Source organism: Hibiscus syriacus, unplaced genomic scaffold (genome assembly GCF_006381635.1).
Source record: "Hibiscus syriacus cultivar Baekdansim isolate YM2019G1 unplaced genomic scaffold, ASM638163v2 tig00111848_pilon, whole genome shotgun sequence".
In the NCBI taxonomy this organism is placed as follows: Eukaryota; Viridiplantae; Streptophyta; class Magnoliopsida; order Malvales; family Malvaceae; genus Hibiscus; species Hibiscus syriacus.
In genome coordinates this window covers 1359791-1382138 of record NW_024063201.1, presented here as the reverse complement: position 1 = coordinate 1382138, position 22348 = coordinate 1359791, and positions in this window count along the sequence as shown.

Genomic DNA, 22348 nt, shown 5'->3' with positions numbered 1-22348 from the left:
ATATACCTACTTTACAGTCTGTTAATACTTGGTTAGGTAGTTGTTTTTTATGAAAGATTTGGGTGAGGCAGGATATATCTTAGGATTTAAGATCTATAGAGATAGATCAAGATGAATTCTAGGTCTGAGTCAAAGTACATATATAGACAAAGTGCTGAAAAGGTTTAGTATGAAAGAATCCAAGAAAGGCTTTTTTACCTATGAGACATGGCATTTCTCTTTCGAAGGAAATGTGTCCTTCAACTCCACAAGAAAGAGAATGGATGAATAAGATTCCATGTGCTTCAGCTATTGGTTCTATCATGAAATGTACTCGACCAGATGTATTGTATGCTTTAAGCATGACGAGTCTGTATCAAGCAAACCCTGGTGAAAATCACTGGGATGCGGTTAAAAATATCCTTAAGTACTTAAGAAGAACTAAGGATAAGTTTCTTGTCTATAGAGGGGAGGAAAAGCTTAGTGTAAAAGGTTATATTTATGTCAGCTTCCAAACAAACAAGGATGACTCACGATCATAATCGGGTTTTTTGTTTTGTCTTAATGGAGGTGCTGTGAGCTGAAAAAGTTCAAACAAAGACACAGTAGCTCATTCTACAACAGAGGCTGAATACATTGTAGCAAGTGAAGTAGCAAAAGAGGTTGTTTGGATTAAGAAGTTCATATTGGAATTAGGGGTTGTTCCAGCATATCAGATGATGTACAACTCCGTTCTGACAATAATGGAGCCATTGCACAAGCAAAGGAACCCATATCTCATCAACGATCCAAACATATTCTTAGGCGCTTTCATCTCATTCGAGAGATCATAGATCGCGGAGATATGGAAATATGAAGAGTACACACGGATGACAATATTGTTGATCCCTTGACGAAGCCTCTTACACAGCAGAGGCATGATCGTCACACTGAGTCACTCGGTATTAAATATGTGAGTGATTGGTCTTAATGCTAGTGGGAGAATGTTAGAGTATGCCCAAAGACCAATCATATGATGATTGTAGTAATACATTTAATTACAAATTTTATTAAATAAAGGCATTGCCAATATTATTTTTAGTTATATGTCTGTGTTTAACATAAACTGAAAGTTAATAAAGTCCATATAATAACATTATTAAAAGATCCATAGTCAAGTATTATTATGGGCACATAGTCAAGTATTATTATGGGAATGGACAATAATAATACGATTAAGACTAACATGTTATTGATTAATGACAAGGAGTTGTCATTGACATAGAGATGTTAGAATTGATACATTAATATATTTTTAGAGAACAATGTATTGGATTGACCCATCATGATCATATGTCTTGGATTATTATGTAGCAGTATAACATTGCTCTTGGTGATGACGATATGTACGATCCTCAGACTTGAGATCAATATCATGCCAACATATATTGTTGTATGTTTTGATACAGTTAAACATGCTATATAACTGGTTGCACTATAAAGACTGTTATTGAATATATCTTGATATATGTAGTGGGGTGTATATGGTTAAGATAGGATTTGTCCTTCCTACATAATAGGAAATATATCACATGCCACTTGATTGAGTGAGACAAGAAATGCATGGCCATGCTCGAATAAGTTGATATGTGCTATCACAAATTATTTGTTAATTATAATCTACTCTAGATATAAGGAAACAATAGATGGGCTATACAAGTGTGACTATTCTAAGACTTGTGCCTATTCTAGATATAAAGGACAAAAGGATGTAATACATAAAAGAGTTAATCACGAAGATGATATGTCGAATCATAATTTCTTGTAACTTAGGTAACAATGATATATTGCTAGATGTCACTCATTGTATATAATAGTAGAATTGTTCTAATAATTACTACTCACGTTACAAGAGCCTACAGGGTCACACCCTAGGATTGAAATAAGAAAATATGTACAATTTGTTGTATGCTACTAAAATATATCTATATTTAATATATATATATTTGATATACATATGATTTTAATTATCCCGAATATAGTAAGTATTAAAAGAATGTAATTTAGATTACAACTCTTTTAATTGATATATATAATTTGAAATAATTAAATAAGTTTTTAAATAAACATTAAAGATTGTAATTTATATTATAAGTCTTTAATGTATATTTAATTTGAATTAATTAAATAATATTTTATTTATTAATTCGAAATAACTTAAAAACCCTAAGATGTTAGGGTAATTGATATATTTAAAAGGAGGCAAGGTCTAGAATCCATTTTTTCACTTCAGCCGTTTTCTTAAAATAGATTTTGGGAAAAAGAAAACTTTGCTCTCAATCGGGTGAACTAAGTAGAGGCCGAGACGTATTTTCGTGGAGGCTTTCGAATCGAACAGTTCGTGATCACCACTTCTCGTTGTTGTCCTTGATGTTTTTTCAAGGAACCCGCTGTAAGTATTCGTATTCCTTCCTCTCGATTTCGGTTTTACATACTTGGATCGCTGGTGAGACCGTCGAGTTTTGTTTTCGCTGTTCCATGGGGTGCACCGACGATCCCAACAATCCATATATATTTGCCATATCCCTTTAAAATACTCTCTAATAGTTGAAACATCTTCTATTTCAATTATGAAAATCTAATTATCCACGTCATTTACTAAAAAGACTTGACAACTTTGTAGCAATAATTTCGTAGCAGTTAATGCTAAAATTACCCTAGTAACCAATTTACTCTTAGACAACTCATAATCAATGGATCCACGAACAACTCCTCTTTCTATTAGCTTTTATAGGTCAATGTACTTACCACTTATTCATTTTTGCTTACTCAATTTAACCATACTTTAAATACTTTAATGCTTCACTTAAGTATTTCTCAATTGCAAAAACGTCGTTGAACGCAGGGGCATTCCTTCCACAAAATGGAAAAAATATCTAACAACTTTTACCCTTCTAAAACATGATACTGAAGTCATGTCAGTTTCTCTTGGGTCGATTTTAATCTCGACCATCTTTTCAATATTATCTACTTTTGTCCTTTGTTTCCGACATCTATTAGAACATATATAATAATAACACTCAAGTTAGTAAGGAGTGGCGTCTATCACACTCTAATTGACACCATATCAATAACTTTAACAATCTTAGTGGCATGTAATCTTTTTTCTCAGTTCAATTAAACTCGATTTTGGCTGAGAATCGGCTAAACCTATAGCTTTGATACCAATAAATGTAACACCCATCTCACGTATACCTTCCATACACGATATATGGATGTCACATCACTTTAATAAAAATTTGTAATTTGAAAACCCGTTAAAGTTTGATTTAATTTGATTTACCACAAAATATAATATTTTTAAAGCAACATACTCAAATCTCACTTACTTACATTACAAAATATTTACCATAGTTTAATTACATGCCAACTAAGTTCTTAAATTAAATAAGATTGTCCTGCCGTTACTGATGAGAGTTAACCTTAGCTAATGATACCTAGTGATACTGTTGCACTCCTTACTCAATTTATCTCCTTTTTTACCTACACGTGGAAACAAAACACCATAAGTATTTACTTAGTGAGACGTAATATTATAAAATAACCTTTGTGTATACATAAGTATGTTCTTTTTATTTAATTTGTACTTAATCATATATTCCTTAGGGATTCTATGATCCTCCTCATCTAAATTGTATTCCATTCACTATTATCTTAAGTATTTTTAGTATGCCTAGCATACCCATATTCCTCTATATTTTTTCTTAACCATTTATCTATTTAGTCCTAAACCTTTATTTTCATTGATAGCATCCCATCATGCTTATAAAACACCATTAAACCATTCCCACTATGATAACCTTTCATGCTTTTATACCCTATTATACATTTCATTTATGGCATTCTTCCATACCAATTATGCGTGATTATACATTATATATATATAATGTATATTATCCCTTCATATCACTTATGCCCCACTTATATCACAATACATTAAAATTCCTTTATTCTTCTACTCAACAATGTTTAACCCTTTATCTAACTGGTATAATTGATACATTTCTGCCAATTGCATAGAAAGACCATTATTCTTTTACTCAACGATACTTAACCATTTATCTAATTGGCGTAATTGACACTTTTCTGTCAATTGCACAACTAAGCCATCACATCTTTTATTTTGGAATAATTTCTATTATAATACTTATGTTTAATATCATTTAACTCTCTTTTAATTTATTATAAACCTTATACATTCGCACCCTTAGTGCGTACATGGTAATTTACCAACTTCTTATTTCTGTTCATTTATTAAGATGCTCATGTAGTGCTTATACTGTTATTCCTCAACCATTTCTATAATCTATGTGGTTGGCATACCCATTACCAATATAAAGATCCATTTCCTTATTATGTAGTTCTTATATGTACACCCTTATGTTTCCCATACGGAAACTCATACACATAATATTAATTTCTAGTCCTTTAGCACCCAAAATGTCCAATACCGAAATTCATACACTTAGTATGATTTCTTAACATTTTAGTGTACGAAATGCCCTATTTGAAATTCATACACTTAGTATGATTTCTTAATATTTTAACATGCGAATCACCCTATCTGAAATTCATACACTTAGTATGATTTTTTTAACATTTTAGCGTACAAAACACCCAATCTGAAATTCATACACTTGGTATGATTTCTTAACATTTTAGCGTACGAAATGCCCTATCTGAAATTCATACACTTAGTATGAGTTCTTAACATTTTAGCGTACGAAACGCCCTATCTGAAATTCATAACTTAGTATTATTTCTTAACATTTTAGAGTACAAAATGCCCTATCTGAAATTCATACACTTAGTATGATTTCTTATAGTTTTCACACTTAGTGCTCTTTGGAAATCACCAATTTACATTAATAAGTCATACAAATAGGTCTATCGTAACATATACGTACATATTTAAATGTCCTCACCTATAACGCCTTGCTTAGATATTCAAACTGAGAATATAATTATTCTGGAACATGGCCCTTGCCTTTTGACTTTCTCAACCCAGTAGATTGTTTTCGATCTATTCCACATTCATTAAAGACATGCATAATATCAATTGTTAGTATGTTTCCTAACAATTATAACTTAATATTAAACAAAATATTTATTATTAATTTTCTACCACATTATCAGCCCCAACTTAACATTTCTAGTCCTTCAGAATCGATACCCCTTCTATGGTATCGATACTACCCTATTAGGGTATCGATACCCCCTTAATGTATCAATACCCAAATTAGCTTCTATATAACCTGGTATCGATACCCCTATGATATGGTACCGATACCCCTTCTAGGTATCGATACCCAATTTAGATTCGATATTTTTACTGGTATCGATACCCTTACCATGGTATCGATACCCTATTTCTTGGGTAGCGATACTGGTTAAATCAGTATTGATACCTCTTATATAATTTAGCCTAATTCTTGCCCAGGGTATCGGTACTGTTCTATGGGGTACTGATACCCCTGTGCAAATTTTCCAGTTTTCAGCTCGAAAATCACCCAAATGGAATCAAATTTCTTTACATTTACCCCATTCAATACTATTAAATTCTTCCTTTACTATCTATACTAGCATTCCTTGAATTAGTCTATTAAAACATTTAAAAATCTTCCAAGAACAATAAATTCTAAAAATCAAACCATTTTTCCTAATGTTTTATCAATCCAATCCAATACTTCTAATCTCTTATATGCCTCTTTGACAAGTCAAATTTACCAATAAACATCCATAAACACTCCTATGGGAGAAAATGCAGAACACCATTAAATTGGTTTAAATTGAAAGATCGGGAATTGGTTGGTCGATATTTGATGAAAGATATGGAAGATAAAGTAAAGATTATTCAGAGTAATCTAAAGATAGCCTCATATCGACAGAAGTCCTATACGGATTTGAAAAAAAATACCATGAGGGAGATAAAATATTTTTTAGAGTTTCGCCTTGGAAAAAGGTGTTACGTTTTGGGCGAAAAGGAAAGTTGAGTCCGAGGTTCATTGGACCATATGAGATATTAAAAAGGGTTGGACCCGTAGCGTATCAGTTAGCTTTGCCTGTGGATATGGACAAGATACACAATGTTTTTCACGTATCGATGCTTAGGAGGTATATATCAGACCCCTCGTATGTTATCATTCCTGACGAAGTAGAGATCCAACCAGATTTGACTTATGAGGAAGAACCAGTTCGAATCTTGGATAAGGAAACCAAGGAATTGCGTAAAAAATGGATTCCGTTGGTTAAAGTGCTTTGGTAGAATGATAATATTAAAGAGGCTACTTGGGAAAGAGATGAGGATATGATAAGCAATTTCCACATCTTTTCGGTTCAGGTACTTCTTTAAATTCGATGACAAATTTTATTAAGGGGAGAATTGTAATACCCCAAATTTTGAAATAAGGACTTTAATGAAATAATTTAAAAATTAGGATGATTTATTCGATTAAATGATAAAGATGAGAATGATTGGTATTAATGGTTTAGACTAAATTGGGACAATGGATTATTAAGAGGGTATTTTGGTCCTTTACAAGAGAATAAATTTAAAATTATTTTTTAGTAAAGCATTAATTTAAGGGAAAAGGGAAAGTAAACACAAAAACATATTTCCTTTTTCTTCTTCTTTCACGTGGGTGAAGCTTTCTGCATAACTCCCAAAGGTAAGTTACAATTGTTTGGTTTTTTCCTTTTGATTGTGAGTTGATTTTACAACTTTAAGTGATATGAAAGCTTAAGGAAGGATAAAATGAGATTAAAACCATGAAATAGATAAAATATTAGAGATTTTAGAAAATGGTTTTTGAAATGATAAGTTAGTATATTGTTGTTTATTAAGATTTATTGGTAGATTTGACTTGCCAAAGTGGTAGAAGAGATATTAGAAGTATTAAATGGGATAAATAACACATTAGAAAAAGTGGTTTGATTCTTAGAAGTGAATGTTTTTGAATGATTTTAGATTTTCTAAGAGGCTAAATGAAGGAATGTTAGTATGGATAGTGAAGGAAGAGTTTAATAGTATTGTATGGGGTAAATATAATAAGAATTGACCACATTTGGATGAAAATCAAGCTGAAAACTGGAAATTCTGGGCAAGGGTATTGGTACCTCTAAGAACAGTACCGATACCATAGGCTAAAATGAGATAAATTAGATGAGTAGTACCGATACTGATTCAATCAGTATCGATACCCATGAGGTAGTATCGATACCATTGTAAGGGGTATCGATACCTAGAAACATCGAATCTAATTTTGGTATCGATACGGGCATGGGGTATCGGTACCTTAGTAGGATAGTATCGATACCATAGTAAGGGTATCGATACCAGGCAACATCGAACCTATTTTTGGTATCAATATCCGAAGGGGGTATCAGTACCATAGTATAGAAGTATCAGTACTAGGGTAATAGTATCCATACTATGGAGCTGGAAATGTAAAATAGGATGATATTGGTATAAAACGTTAATGATATATTCTTTTGAGTATTGTTTAAGTACAATGGTTAGAAAATATTCTAACACTGAGTATGATATATGTCTTTATGGATTGCTTGTGTAGATCGAAACCAATCTCCCGAAACAAGCAAAACTAAGGGCAAAAACAAAGTACCAGAGTAATCAGCCCTACCTTTTGGACACATAGCAAGGATAGTCATGTGAGTGCATTTATGTTGTACATTAAGGGTTATAAACATATATTGTTAAAATATATATATATATATATATATATATATATATATATATATTGCATCGATATATCAGTACTAAGTGTACTACACACACTTCGTGTACATAATCACGGAATTCATCATAAGTTGATGAATCACTGTACAGGTACTTTGTGTGCGTAATCAAGGAATTAATCATAAGTTGATGAATAATCGTACTGGCACTTCATGTGAATAATCACAAAATTCATCATAAGTTGATGAATCACCATACAGGTACTTCGTTTGCATAATCATGGAATTCTTCATTAGTTGATAAATCACCGTACATGCGCTTCATGTATGTATATTCACAGAATTAATCATAAGTTTATGAATCACCATACAGGCACTTTGTGTGCATATTCACAGAATTCATCATGAGTTGATGAATTTCTGTATAGGGCACTTCGTGTGTTTTACAATAAATTGTAAAGAGTTAGCCTATGATATATTTACTATTATGTAGGAAGGACAAATCCTATCTTAATCATACACATCGCACTACATATTTTGAGATATATTTAATAACAGTCTTGATAGTGTAACAAGTTATTAAGCATGTTTAACTGTATCAAAACATACAACAATATATGTTGAGATAGTAATTATCTCAAGTATGAGGATCATACATATAGTCATCACCATGAGCAATGTTGTGACTGTCACATAATAGTCCAAGACATATTCTCAATGTGGGTAAATCCAATACACTATTCTCTAACAATATAATCATGTATCAATTGTGACATCTCTATGTTAATGATGACTCATTGTCATCAATCAATAACAGTTAGTCTTAAGCGTATTATTAATGTTCATGCCCATAAAAATAATTGACTAAAGATATTTTAATAATAATAATTACATTATTATATGAACTTTATTATTTTTCAGTTTATGTTAAACACCGATATATAACTGAAAAATAATAGTGGCTATGCCTTTATTCAATAAAATCGGTAAATAAAATGTATCATTACAATCATCGTATGATTGTTCTTTGGGCATACTCTAATAATCTCCCACTAGCATTAAGACTAATCACTCACATATCTAATTTTTGAGTGAGTGTGATGATCATGATTCTACTGTGTCAGAGGCTTCGTCAAGGGATCAACAATGTTTATTTCGTGTGTCCACTGCATATTTCATCATCTCCTCGATCTATGATCTCTCGAATGAGATAGGAGCACCTAAAAATATATTTGGATCTTTGATGAGACATTGGTTCTTTTGCTGCTTCGCTGGTTGCAATATACTCAGCCTCTGTTTTAGATCAGCTACTGTGTGTTGCTTTGAACTTTTCCATCTTACAGCACCTCCATTAAGAAAAAACACAAAACCTGATTGTGATCGTGAGTCATCCTAGTCAGTTTGAAAGCTGACATCAGTATACCCTTTACACTAAGCTCTTCTTTGCATCCATAGAAAATAAAAGTATCCTTAGTTCTTCTTATGTACTTATGGATATTTTTAACTACAACCCAATGTTTTTCACCAGGATTTTCCTGATACAGACTTATCATGCTCAAAGCATATGATATATCTGGTTGAGTACATATCATGGCATACATGATAGAACTAATAGATGAAGCATATGGATTCTTACCCACTCATACTCTTTCTTGTGGTATCAAAGAAGACATTTCCTTCAAAAGAGAAATACCATGTCTCATAGGCAAGAATCTTTTCTTGGATTTTTCCATACTGAACCTTTTAAGCACTTTGTATATATAGGTACTTTGACTCAAACCTAGAAGTCGTCTTGATCTATCTCTATAGATCTTAACTTCTACGATATATGCTGCTTCACCCAAATCTTTCATAGAAAAGCAACTACCTAACCAAGTCTTAACAGAATGTAAAGTAGGTATATCATTTCCTATGAAGAGTATATCGTCTACATACAACACTATGAAAGAATTAATGCTCCCAATAGCCTTCTTATAAATACAAGGCTCATCTTCGTTTATGAAAAAACTAAACTCTTTAATTGTATCATTGAAATGAATATTCCAGCTTTGAGAAGCTTGCTTTAGTTCATAAATAGACCTCTGTAGCTTATAAACCTTTCTAACATTTCTTGGAGTCACAAAACCTTCTAGTTGTGTCATATATACATCCTCTTCGAGTTTTCCATTAAGAAAAGTAGTTTTGTCGTCTATTTTCTAGATTTTATAATCATATAATGCAGCTATTGCAAGCAAAATATAGATGGATTTAAACATAGCAAAAGGGAAAGGGTTTCTTCATAGTCTATACCATGAACTTGTCAAAAACCCTTAGCGACTAATCGCCCCTTGTATGGTACCATCCATATCAGTTTTCTTCTTGAAAATCCATTAACACTTTATAGGTTTAACCCTTTCAGGTGGTTTAACCAAATTATATACTTGGTTTACTGGTATTGAATCCATCTCAGATCTCATGGCTTCATGCTATTTCTCAGAGTCTGGGCTCGACACTGCTTCTTAATAATTTATAGGTTCATCTTGGTCTATAAGTAGAACGTCTCCATGTGCAGTAATGAGAAATCCATATCTCTCAAGTGCATGGTGTTCTCTTATGAATCTACATAGTGGTTGTGTTTCTAAATATGTTGATTGTTCCTCAATAATTTATGAAACATGGTCAACCTCATGTTCAATGAACTATTGTTCTTGAACTTCTTCAAGTTCAATATTTCTACCCATCCCTCTCTTTGAGAGAAATTCTCTTTTGAGAAAAACACTCGTTCAAGTAACAAACACTTTGTTCTCTTTAGGGTTAAAGAAATAATATCCTTAAGTTTCTTTAGGACGTATAAAAAAAATATAGTTATGATATTTGGGTTTGATCTTTATACATATTTTATGTTTAACATATGCTTTGCAACCCTAAATCTTCATAAAAGACATACTAGGACATTTCCCAGTCCACATCACATATGGTTTCTTTTGAACAGATTTAGATGGAACACAATTTAGTGTGAAAGAAACAGTTTCAAGTGACTGCCCCTAAAAAGATGTCAGAATATCACTATGACTCATCGTTGATCGAACCATGTGTAACAGTGTTTGATTCCTCCTCTCGGAAACTCCATTCCATTGTGGCGTGCCAGGTGGTGTAAGTTGTGAGATAATCCCACATTCTTTTTAAAGTACATCAAATTCTATGCTTAAGTATTCTTTGGCTCGATCTGATCGAAGCGCCATAATACTCTTGCCTAGTTAATTTTGTACTTCATTTTTGAATTCCTTCAACTTTTCAAAGCTTCAGATTTACGGTACTGATAACTCCATAAAAAGATTCAATTTCTAGTCTTTTCACTTAATTTATTACTCGTCTAAATAAAGTATTCACATCATTTTAATTGCATTTAGGTTATATTTGCTTGTAGTGGATAAGTTTTGCTTGTGCAATATTTATTTGGTTTAACTGATGCTACTGGGGAGAAAGGGTTTATGTGGATTGTGTATGTGCAGGAAATTTACGAAGGAAGAACATTTCAGTCACAACAATGTAATTTGTAAGGGCCAAAGAAATAGAGAAACTAAAGAATGTGAGGAGCAGATTTATCTCGCCAAGGCAAGGTTTATCTGAAAAGTCTGAAACGATATGATGAAATTGCCTATGTCACAAGCTAGCTGGATGACTTCCTTCACGTGCAAGCAAACCCTCAAAATTCTTAAATCCACCAGTCGCATTTCCTTTTTAATCTGGACAAAGTAATAACGGTTATTTAAGGAATCTCCAATCATGTGAAACCCTAGAAGATTCCCCTCTATAAATATCCAACAGTAGCTGCCAAAGAGGAGGGAGAAAGTTAGAGAGCTTTACTGAAAGTGTGAGCAAGCAATTGCAGTGCTTCCCCACCATTTACCAGCCGACCTTCCTTGGTGTCCTCCATAGACAGGCTGTAGCAGAGCGATGGTCAGGTCTCAGGAGAGGCTGATCACCAAGGTAGAAGCGGTGCTGATCAGAATTGTCATGACAGAGCCCCCGGTTTTGGGAGTCGTTCTTCCTTTGTTCTTAATTTCTTTACCTATTTGGGGTTGTATTAAACGATTATACTTGGATGACTTTTTGATAGCACCATGAATATCTTACTTGGTATTAATCTTTGTTTTTCCTAGACAATTATTTTTTGTTTTATGAATGATGAATTATGATTTCGCTCATGACTATTTTGTTCATTGTTTGAATATTTTACCTTGACACTATAAGAGCTTCGAGAGATTGCCTGGGGTCTGGGTGAAACATGTCTTGGAAATGTAACAGCATCGAGAGATCACCATTTTTCTAGATAGTGATTCTTAGATTCAAGAGAATTAAGATAGATCTACATGACCAATGGAATGGATTCGAGATGGTGATATTCTAACTTGTCTGCCTTAGAAATAAGGAGTGGGTTTCAATCGTCTAAAAGGGATAGACGCTAGAGTAGGATAGACAATGACTATAGTTCACACTGAGAGGTATTGTTACAATAACAGTCTGAAAAACCAAGGGTTATAGTTAACGCTGAGTGATATTGCCATAGCAACCATCTAAGAATACTTAGTAATCCTTTTGGGCAGCTTAAGCATGTCATAATAATTCATTCTGGACTTAGAATAATTGTTTGTCAGCACAAAATATTAGCATAAGTGCTCTTTGATAAGTCTAAATATGCGTGGTTGTTTGAATTATATTTGAATCAACGTTTGTCTTTGTTTTATTTTCTTTTGATAATTTACATATTTATTTTGTCTCGGCCAAACTTTTCTGCAATCATACTTTATAGTATTTTCTTGTTTTATTAATAATAGTTTTTAGTTTGACAATATAGTATGAATTAGCTTGTGACAGCTAGTTCTGGTTGTGGTGAAGCTTAAAAAAATTCAATCAATCCCTGAGGAGACGATACTCACTTACCCTATATTACTTGATTCGATTATGTATACTTGCATAGAATTGCTTGTCTTAGCATATACATTTACAAGTGATCAAGTTTTTGGCGTCGTTGCTGGGGATTGGCAACTGACGAAATTTTTATTCTCCATAACAAGTTTTTCTTATCACCTTATATTTATCTAGTCTAGCGTATTTTATTTCCTTTTATAGGTTTTTATTGCATGACCCTAAGATCTGTTGGTAAACCATTAGAACCATTCGACCCTAAAGTTGAACAGTCATTTAGACAGAGGTGACGTGACCAACGAACCAGAGAATATTTAAACCAACTACAATTACAAGGAAACATGTGAGATCTTGATGATCCCGATGTACCAATTAATCTTCAAGTTGCAAGACCAAGAGCAATACGAGACCATTTGAATCCAATTCTTGATGACCTCAATCCAGGCATCGTGGCACCTAAAATACAAGCAACTCATTTTGAGCTTAAACCGGTGATGTTTAATATGCTAAATTCTATTGGCCAATTTGGTGGTTCACCTAATGAGGATGCTAGACAGCATATTCGTGCTAACAAAGAGTGCGATTCATTCTGACAACAAGGAATGCATGAAGATGTGCTTAAACTAAAACTTTTCCTTTATTCCCTACGCGATATTGCGAGAGCTTGGCTTTGTGGATTTCTTTCAGGCTCAATGGTGTCATGGGAAAATTTATGCAAGAGTTTCCTACTCAGATACAATCCTCCCAATATGAATACACAGCTCCGCAATGATATTGCAAGTTTTTGCCAATGAGACGATGAATCAATGTACGAATGTTGGGATAGGTATAAAATTTTACTTTGCAAATGTGTCAACCATGGGTTTTATGACTGGACTCAAGTAGTAATGTTTTACAACAGAGGAAGCTTTTGATATCCTCTACAGGATAGAAAATAATGATTATCAATTCCTAAATACAAGATTGGGAACTGGCAGAAAAATATCTAGAGCATATGAACGAGAGGGTAAAGATTCATTAGCGGCTCAACTTTCTACCATAACTAATACGTTGAAAAATTTGCAGCGTCCTAATGAGGTAAGAGAAGTTAAGGTGACCAATAATGCATGCATATTTTTTCACAACAACTATGATGAGAGTGAATGTCCGGAAAAACATGAATCCACCAATTTTGTGGGCAATTACAACCGAAGCAATAATAACCCCTATTCCAACACATACAATCCTGGGTGGAGATAATATCCTAGCTTTTCATGGAGTAATCAAGGGAACATTAACAATCAAACAGCATCATCAGTTGCCCTGGCAAAACAATAAAAGTACAGTTTCTTCCTCTAATACTAATTCCAATACTAACTCCTTGGAGTTGTCATTGCACGAATTTATGGCCTCGACAAAAGATTTCATGGCTTCTATAAAGACCTTGATGCACGAGCATTCTGCAATAATTAAAAACCAAGGAAATTTGTTACAAAGCCAAGCCACACTTTTGCAAAGCCATAGTTCATCTCTGAGAGCATTGGAAAATGAAGTGGGCCAAATTGCTACGGCATTACATTCTCACCCACAAGGAAATCTCCCTAGTGATATTGAAATCACTAAACATCACAAAAAGGAGCAATATAGTGTACTTACACTAAGGAGTGAAACATAGGTAAACCAAAATGACAAGTTTGGGGGAGAATATCTAAACAATTCTCACCATGGCATAACATAACCAGAGGATCAAGCTGGAAATGGGGAACATGATGAATCGTCCGAAGAGAAAGAAAAGGATGAAGGCTCAAAAAAATATCATCCAGATAATGGGAAATTCATGGCCTAGACCAGAGATTCCTCAGCACCATCGGTAAAAAATGTGAGACCTCCACTACTGTTTTCTCAATGATTGAACAAACATAACGATGAACTTAAAACTTTTAAAGCTAGACAAATACATCGTTTTATGCCACAACCCTATAACTGTGTTATACGAACAAGAAAATTTGGGCCCAGGAAAATTATTGTCAGAAGACGATTCTAAGAGTTATAGTCCTGGCAACAATAACCTGAATAAAGCACACAACGGGTTCCCTAAAAATGATACCAATGCAGAATACGAAGAAAAGTTAAAGAAACAATCGAGGCTCCTTCATAATAGATCAGGTATGAAATTCAAACCCTTAGATTTTGATCAAGTTAATTCTCCAGAATCATCTTTGTAACATGCACCCAAATTGGAACTTAAAACTTTGCCATCACATTTGATGTATGGATACCTAGGAAATAATGAATCTTTACCAGTGATAATCTCTGTCAATCTAACCTCTGAACAGGAGAATAGTTTGTTGAATGTTTTGTCACAACACAAAAAGGCTCTCGGATGGACAATGACAGACTTGAAGGGAATTAGCCTTACCATATACATGCATAAGATCAACCTAGAATATAGCCATAGTACTTCGGTAGAACCCCAAAGAAGGCTCAACCCGATCATGAAGAAGGTAGTCATGAAGGAAATTATAAAATGGTTGGATGCGGGAGTGATTTATCCTATATCCGATAGCTCATGGGTTAGCCCGGTGCAGTGTGTGCCAGAGAAGGGTGGTGTGATCGTGGTTAAAAGCGAACATGACGAGCTCCTAACTACTAGAACAGTCACAGGCTGGCGAATATGTATGGATTACATAAAGATTAATAGAGCCATAAAGAAAGATCATTTTCCCACCTTTTTTATAGACCAAATGCTCAATATGTTAGCAGGAAAAGTATTTTATTACTTCCTCGATGGATACTCAAGATACAATCAAATAGACATAGCACTGGAGGATCAAGAGAAGACTACTTTCACATACATATATGCTACCTACGCATTTAGATAAATGTCGTTTGGGTTGTGTAACGCTCCAGCTACCTTCCAAAGATGGATGATGGCCATCTTTTCAGATATGGTGGAAGAATGTATGGAAATATTTATGGATGACTTTTTCATCTCAGGTGACGATTTCAATCAATGCGTCGATAATTTATCCAAGGTACTAAAACGATGTGAAGAAGCCAACCTAGTATTAAATTGGGAGAAATTCCATTTTATGGTAATCGAGGGAATAGTGTTGGGTCACAAAATTTCATGTCAAGGTATTGAAGTCGATAGACCAAGGTGGAAGTAATCGCAAACCTTCCCCCACCCACCAACATGAGAGGTGTACGCAATTTCCTTGGACATGTAGGCTTCTACAGATGGTTCAAAAAAGATTTTTCTCAAATCTCTAAACCCTTCTATCTTTTATTTCAACAAAATCATCCATTTGAATTTACTAATGATTTCTGAATGCCTTTAAAGATTTAAAGAAAAAACTTTCAGCAGCACCAATTGTTGTCCCACCTAACTAGAACGAACCTTTTGAGATCATGTATGATGCTAGTGATTATGCAGTCGGAGTAGTGCTAGGGCAATGAAAAAGTAAAATATTTCATGTTATCTACTATGCAAGGCATACTCTTAATTATGCACAAGTAAACTATATCACCACTGAAAAAGAACTTTTAGCAATAGTATTTGCATTTGTTAAGGTTAGGCCATATCTCATAGGAACTAAGGTGATTGTGCATACAGATCATTCTGCCATTAAATATTTGATTAATAAAAAATATTCAAAGCCTAGACTAATCAGATGGATATTATTACTACAAGAGTTTGATTTAGAGATCAATGATAGAAAAGGTACAGAAAATCAAGTAGTAGACCATTTGTCTAGATTAGATAACAGAACTGATTTTCATGACATCACAGAAATTCAAGAGGATTTTCCAGATGAGAAAATATTATGTCACGGTTGTGCCGTGGTATCCTGACATAGTTAACTTTCTTGTTAGTGTATTGTCCCTCTTGACTTATCTAGCCAAGGCCGAAAAAAGTTTCGTCACGATGTGCGACACTACAACTAGGATGAACCGTTTCTATTCAAACAATATGGAGACCAAATTATCCGAAGATACGTTCCAGAAGAAGAGCACAAAGAAATTTTACTTCAATGTCACTCGTCACCGTATAGAGGACACTTTGGTGGAATGAGAACAGTGATGAAAGTACTACAATTTGGATTCTACTGGTCAACCTTGTTCAAAGATGCACATGAATTCTACAAGTCAAGTGATAGATGCGAACAAACAGGAAACATATCAAAACGACATGAGATGCCATGGCAAAAGATTCTGGAAGTTGAACTTTTTGACGTATGGGGAATAGACTTCATGGGGCCTTTTCCCACATCCTTTAGAGATTTGTACATCCTATTGGCAGTCGATTATGTATACAAGTGGGTTGAAGCCATTGCAACACCTAAAAATGATTCCAAAACGGTGTTGAAATTTTTGCACAAGAGCATATTAACACATTTTGGAACACCACGAGTGATCATTAGTGATGAAGGTACACATTTTGATAATAAATTAATTGCCAAGACATTGAAACGATATTGAGTGCGACATATGATCGCTATGGCATACCAGCCTCAGACTAATTGACAAGTCGAAGTGTCTAACTGGGAAATCAAATAGATCATAGAGAAAGTGGTCAACCCAAGTCGAAAGGACTGGTCGCTAAAGCTAGATGAAGAACTATGGGCTTATCGCAATGCATTCAAGACACCAGTGGGAATGTCCTCGTTCAAACTTGTCTACAGTAAAGAATGCCATTTACCTATGGAAATTTAACATAAAGCCTATTGGGCCATCAAAAAGTTAAACATGGATGCTCAGCTTGCTGGAGAAAGAAAACTCTTGGAACTGAATGAGATGGATGAATTCAGAGCACGCGCATACGAAAATGTTCGCCTATACAAAGAGAAAACAAAGCGATGGCATGACAGAAAAATATTGCCTAGGCAATTTTATTCTGGACAACAAGAACGACTCTACAATTCGCGTCTCAAGTTATTCCCAGGCAAGCTAAAGTCATGATGGTCAGGACCGTTCATTGTACATCAAGTTCATAACAATGGAGCAATAAAAATCAAGAACCTAGATGATGGTTCCATTTTCAAGGTAAACAGGTAAAGGCTAAAGGAATACAAAGGAGCCCCAGTTATGCGAGACAAACCGGCATCAACGACATATGATGCCCAAGAGTTTGCCTTACTTACTTGAACAAAATTCGTTGCCTAGGCAACGAAAATTTGAATTGTGTACATAAATAAATTAAGTTATTTTCTGCATTCATTATCCGTTTTTTTTATTTTCTTTCATTATTTATTGCAGGCATGCGGAGTACACGTGGCATTATGGGGAGATACTTACGCATGAAAGGAGAAAAACCATATGGTAAGAAATTTGGGCGACAGAATTAAGGAGGGGAAGTATCTTTTGTCCCCAACTTTACGTCCAACCAATTATCATACAATTAATGCCATATCTTTTCCCCTCTTGTTTTGACCAAATTACCCCAAGGAAATCACCCATTACTTTCCTAAACAACAACCCTCAACTCTATGTTCTTTATCGTGTTTCACTCTCTCTCTACAACAAGAAATTTTTTTCTTTCGTTCAACAAAATTTCCCCATTCACCGCCGCTAAACTCACTGCACCAAACAAGTATCATAGCCAGATCGAAGAAAAACCCAGCCCACCGAGCTTTGAGCGTTTCCAAACAGCCGAGGCTGAGGCACGCTTTAAAAACCTCCAAAAATGGTAAGTGTATTTGGAAGATGGGTTCGTCTTTCCATCAGAGGGTGAAGAGCCATTTGGACTGGTGGTTATGGACGTGATTCGTAAACACAACTGGGAGAAGTTTGCTCACCACCCCAAAGCCGTAGCACCAGCAATGATCAAAGAATTCTATACCCATCTCGAAGACCCATCCAACCACACGGTGTATGTCCGAGGGAAGCTCCTTCGATTTTTCACTTCGTCACATAACAGATACTTTAAGTTAGGGTGAGGCACACAAGGAAACCTACGATGGCGTACTTGAAGATCTTTGTTTCGGGTGGGATAAATTCGAGGGGAATGCGCCAACAAGGAAGAGAGTCGATCGACGAGCCCTTAAACCGATCGTAAAGTTATGGAACCATTTTCTCAAGGGTAAACTCATTCTAACATCTCACAACACAACCGTTCTCGTAAAAAGACTGATGCCTTTACACTCAATAATATACGAGAGAAAGATTGACGTTGGAGAACTCATCTTCGAGCTAATCCATGAGTGCGCTAAAAATAACCCAGGTTATTCTCTTATTTCCTAACTTGAAAACTACTTTGTGCAGGAAAAAGAAGGTCTCAGAGGAGCCCTTTGAGGATTTCATCAAATCCAAGGAGGGTATCACCAAAAATAAAGTATTAGAACTGATGAGTTTCGATGACAATGCCCCGCATAAAGGTCTAGAGAGGGGGCAAAATCTGTTGCAGCGGCCAGAATGGCAGAAGTGGTCACGTACACACGAGAAATGTGTGAGAAGATCGAGCGACTTGAGAATCACAAAGAGATTTTCCTTGAATATGTCAAGGCAGGGGACGCACAACTTAACGCCTTTTTCAAGGAGTTACTCCCGATCACAACCGATAATCTGTCTCCTTTCCCTAACGTCATTTTGAAGCACACTGCTGGTGGCAGTATATTCCATGCCTTGACATTGAATGTCCCCCAAGAAATACCCACAGACGTTCCACCACTGGCCACCCATGTCTCGCCTATACCAAAGGAAGGCCATGGCGACAGAGACGAATTCCTCAGCTCCTCCTCCTTCTCAACCTCTGAAAGCACTAAAGAGATTTCTCCCAACTTCTTCCCCAATGAAGATTTCACTCAGCCCCAACGCAACCCAAGAAAGCTCTAGTCTAGTCACATGTTCGTCAAGCAACGCCAGTCCTCGAAACAGCTTAAATCCAAGCTCCAATTCCTGCACAATCCACTTCTACAGTAGACCAACCAACAGTAACACGAGCCCCGAGCAGCAAGACATGCATCAAGAAAATGGTAGGTCGTGTCCTACAACCATCACCCTCGACGATAGTAACAGTAGACTCGGGATCAGAGAGTCCCCCTCCTCCTTGAATAGAGGATCTACCTGAATTGAATGTCGAATGAGACTACTTGTATCACATCATGTTGAGAAGTTAATGATAACTCATCATTCAATCTTAGTTGGCTTCACTGGTTTCTTTAAAATTCCATTACCCATTCCGTTGAGAGAAATCTTCACTCTTCCTCACTTTTAACCCTGGGGGTTGTTGAAGAAAACCTTTATCTTAGGTGAAATTAGGATTTATGGAAACACCACATGATCGCAACATTGGTTCAGCTCTATAGTTACTGGTTCGTAAAACATTCGGCAACTTACTCATCCTTTCATGTGGCTTCTGTCTAGATTTTTCAACTAGGGAAGCTCTTTGCATGGTGTTCATAGCTTTTGTATAGAATTACAAGGACACCAAAGAGTAAAGCTCAGTGGGAATATAAGTGGGATGCTTTGTCTTACCAATATTAATGCATGGGCAATCACCAGAATAATGCAACTTGTATGTTGTGATAATGGACAAAACAGTCATATATAGTAGGCTCCATTGTCTCTGCTTCACCATTTTCAGTCTTCGTGACTTTTTTTCATATTCAAAATAAATGTCTACTCAATTCAATGATTTTTTACTCCTGGATGATATTTGCCTTCAAAAATGCCCCAACATTTATCATTTCTTGCTCCAGTATTGATTCTAAGATTGAGCTCTGTATCTGAGAGAGACATGTCAATTACCAATGTCTGCTATAGAGAGATTGTCTTGTTTGAAAATATTTTTCGTCTTCTTTTATTTTCTAAATTTTAAAAAATATCAATTAAAAGAATTTTGAAAAATGTTTAATAAAAAACTTTTGAAAAAATATTGCCCCTTTCTAGGTTTCATAATTGAAACAAATCATAAAAAATAGTTCATTGGATATCAAAGAATTAATTACACTTTTAATCTTTCAAAAACAATTATAGCTATTTGAAAAGTGTCAAGTTTAATGCTAATTTTGAGGTAGGGTTAAGTATGGAAAGGATAAGGTGTATCGGGTTATTGTCATTGGTCAAAGATTTGTCATTCTCGTTTCTTTAAAGTTCACTGATCTGATGGAGTAGCTTTTATGCTCATCTACTGGAGGTTTTCTCTGGTTCTCATCTCTCATGAGCACATTCAGGTTGTGCGATGCCTTATCAAGGGATTTTTTAGATCACCTCTTATACCACAGCTACACAATCTTCATATTCGAGCCGCATTTTCAGGTTTTCAACTCGAATCCTCATTTGGTTTCATGACGTTATCCAAAATTTTACGTCTTGAACCATCTTTGTTATTTTTCTCTATCATGCATTAAGGATTTAGAAAACCTTTTGTAAATAAAAGATTAATCCTGGTGAGTGGGATAAAATCTGAAGATAATCTTTTATGTTTAGAAATTCATGTATGATTAGAATGGACTTTTTAGGCACGTAATATAGGTTATGGTTTATGGTTATGAAAGAATGGGATAAATAGGCTCAAATAGGTGTTTAAGGGTTATTGAACCAATGATCAATTTATTACGATGCCTTCAATCTTGCCTTGCTCAATTTGAATATGCTCGTATGTGTCTTTTATTTTCTCTTGATGTTCTCTGATCTTCTATTGATTTGATTCTGGAATGATTGTACTAGATCAATCTTATGATTTGAAGCTCGATGCGTCATTTTACTCGATGGACTCTTTGCATGTGCTTCTTGTCATTTTTTCTCTCTTTTTCTTTTTTTCTTTGTGTTTTTTTCTTTTTTGTTCTCTTTGCTTTTTGCTTTTTGCTTTTTTCTTTTCTTTTTTCTCTTTGCTTTGATTTGATCTTTGCACTTTACATTTGGTTCACCTTTCGGTATCTTATCTGGATTGATGGTCTTCACTCATGCGAGTGGATTTCCTTCACCTTGCCCCTAGTGTGGAGGGTGATCCTTGGTTAGAGTTGAATCAAAAGAAAATATAATTTAGTCTCAAATAGGGATACAAAGGATATATATTTTCTCCTTTTATGAAGGGATAATGAAAGAAAGTCGCTCATCATTTCATACATAGAAGCCCTTGCAGAAGAGGTATCCCCATGGGGAAAGATATTTAGGATTATATTTTGTTCCCCTAAAAACAATGTATTAATTTTCCTTTTTCTTCATGCTTCTAACATGTCTCAATTGCCCAAGCTCCTCTTCAGAAAATTGATGTGAGATGCCCCCACGTTATGTCTTCTTGTAGGAAGGTTCACGTTCAAGTGAACATCTTGTACTCAATGACTTCAGTTTTTACTGGTAGAAAAAATATTGGTTTTGTGTCTGAAAAGACGATGGTGTGACTTTATTGGCACAACAAAAGGTAAGGGTATGACTTTTTGTGTCTCAAAAAAGATAAAGACATTATTTCAAAGTCTCAAAGAGAGGTAATGTAAAAATTTGGTCTTTTGGTAGTGACCATGAATTATTCCGGATAAATAATCGAGAGGTTTTATTTTTGGTTTTAGATGGTATAAAAAAGGTCTAATCTTGTAATATGTCAAAAACCTATAATTCTTGAAGAACTACAAGAATCTATAATTCATTTAGTATTCGAAGAACTACAAGATTAAAACTCATACAATTATTCAACCTTAGAAGGTAGCATAAATTCAATCATTAAAAGATTTAAAAAATATTTAAGCAAATATTAAAGACATAACTAAAACGAGTTCAAACAAAACAATGCTCTTAATGTAAGTGCAAG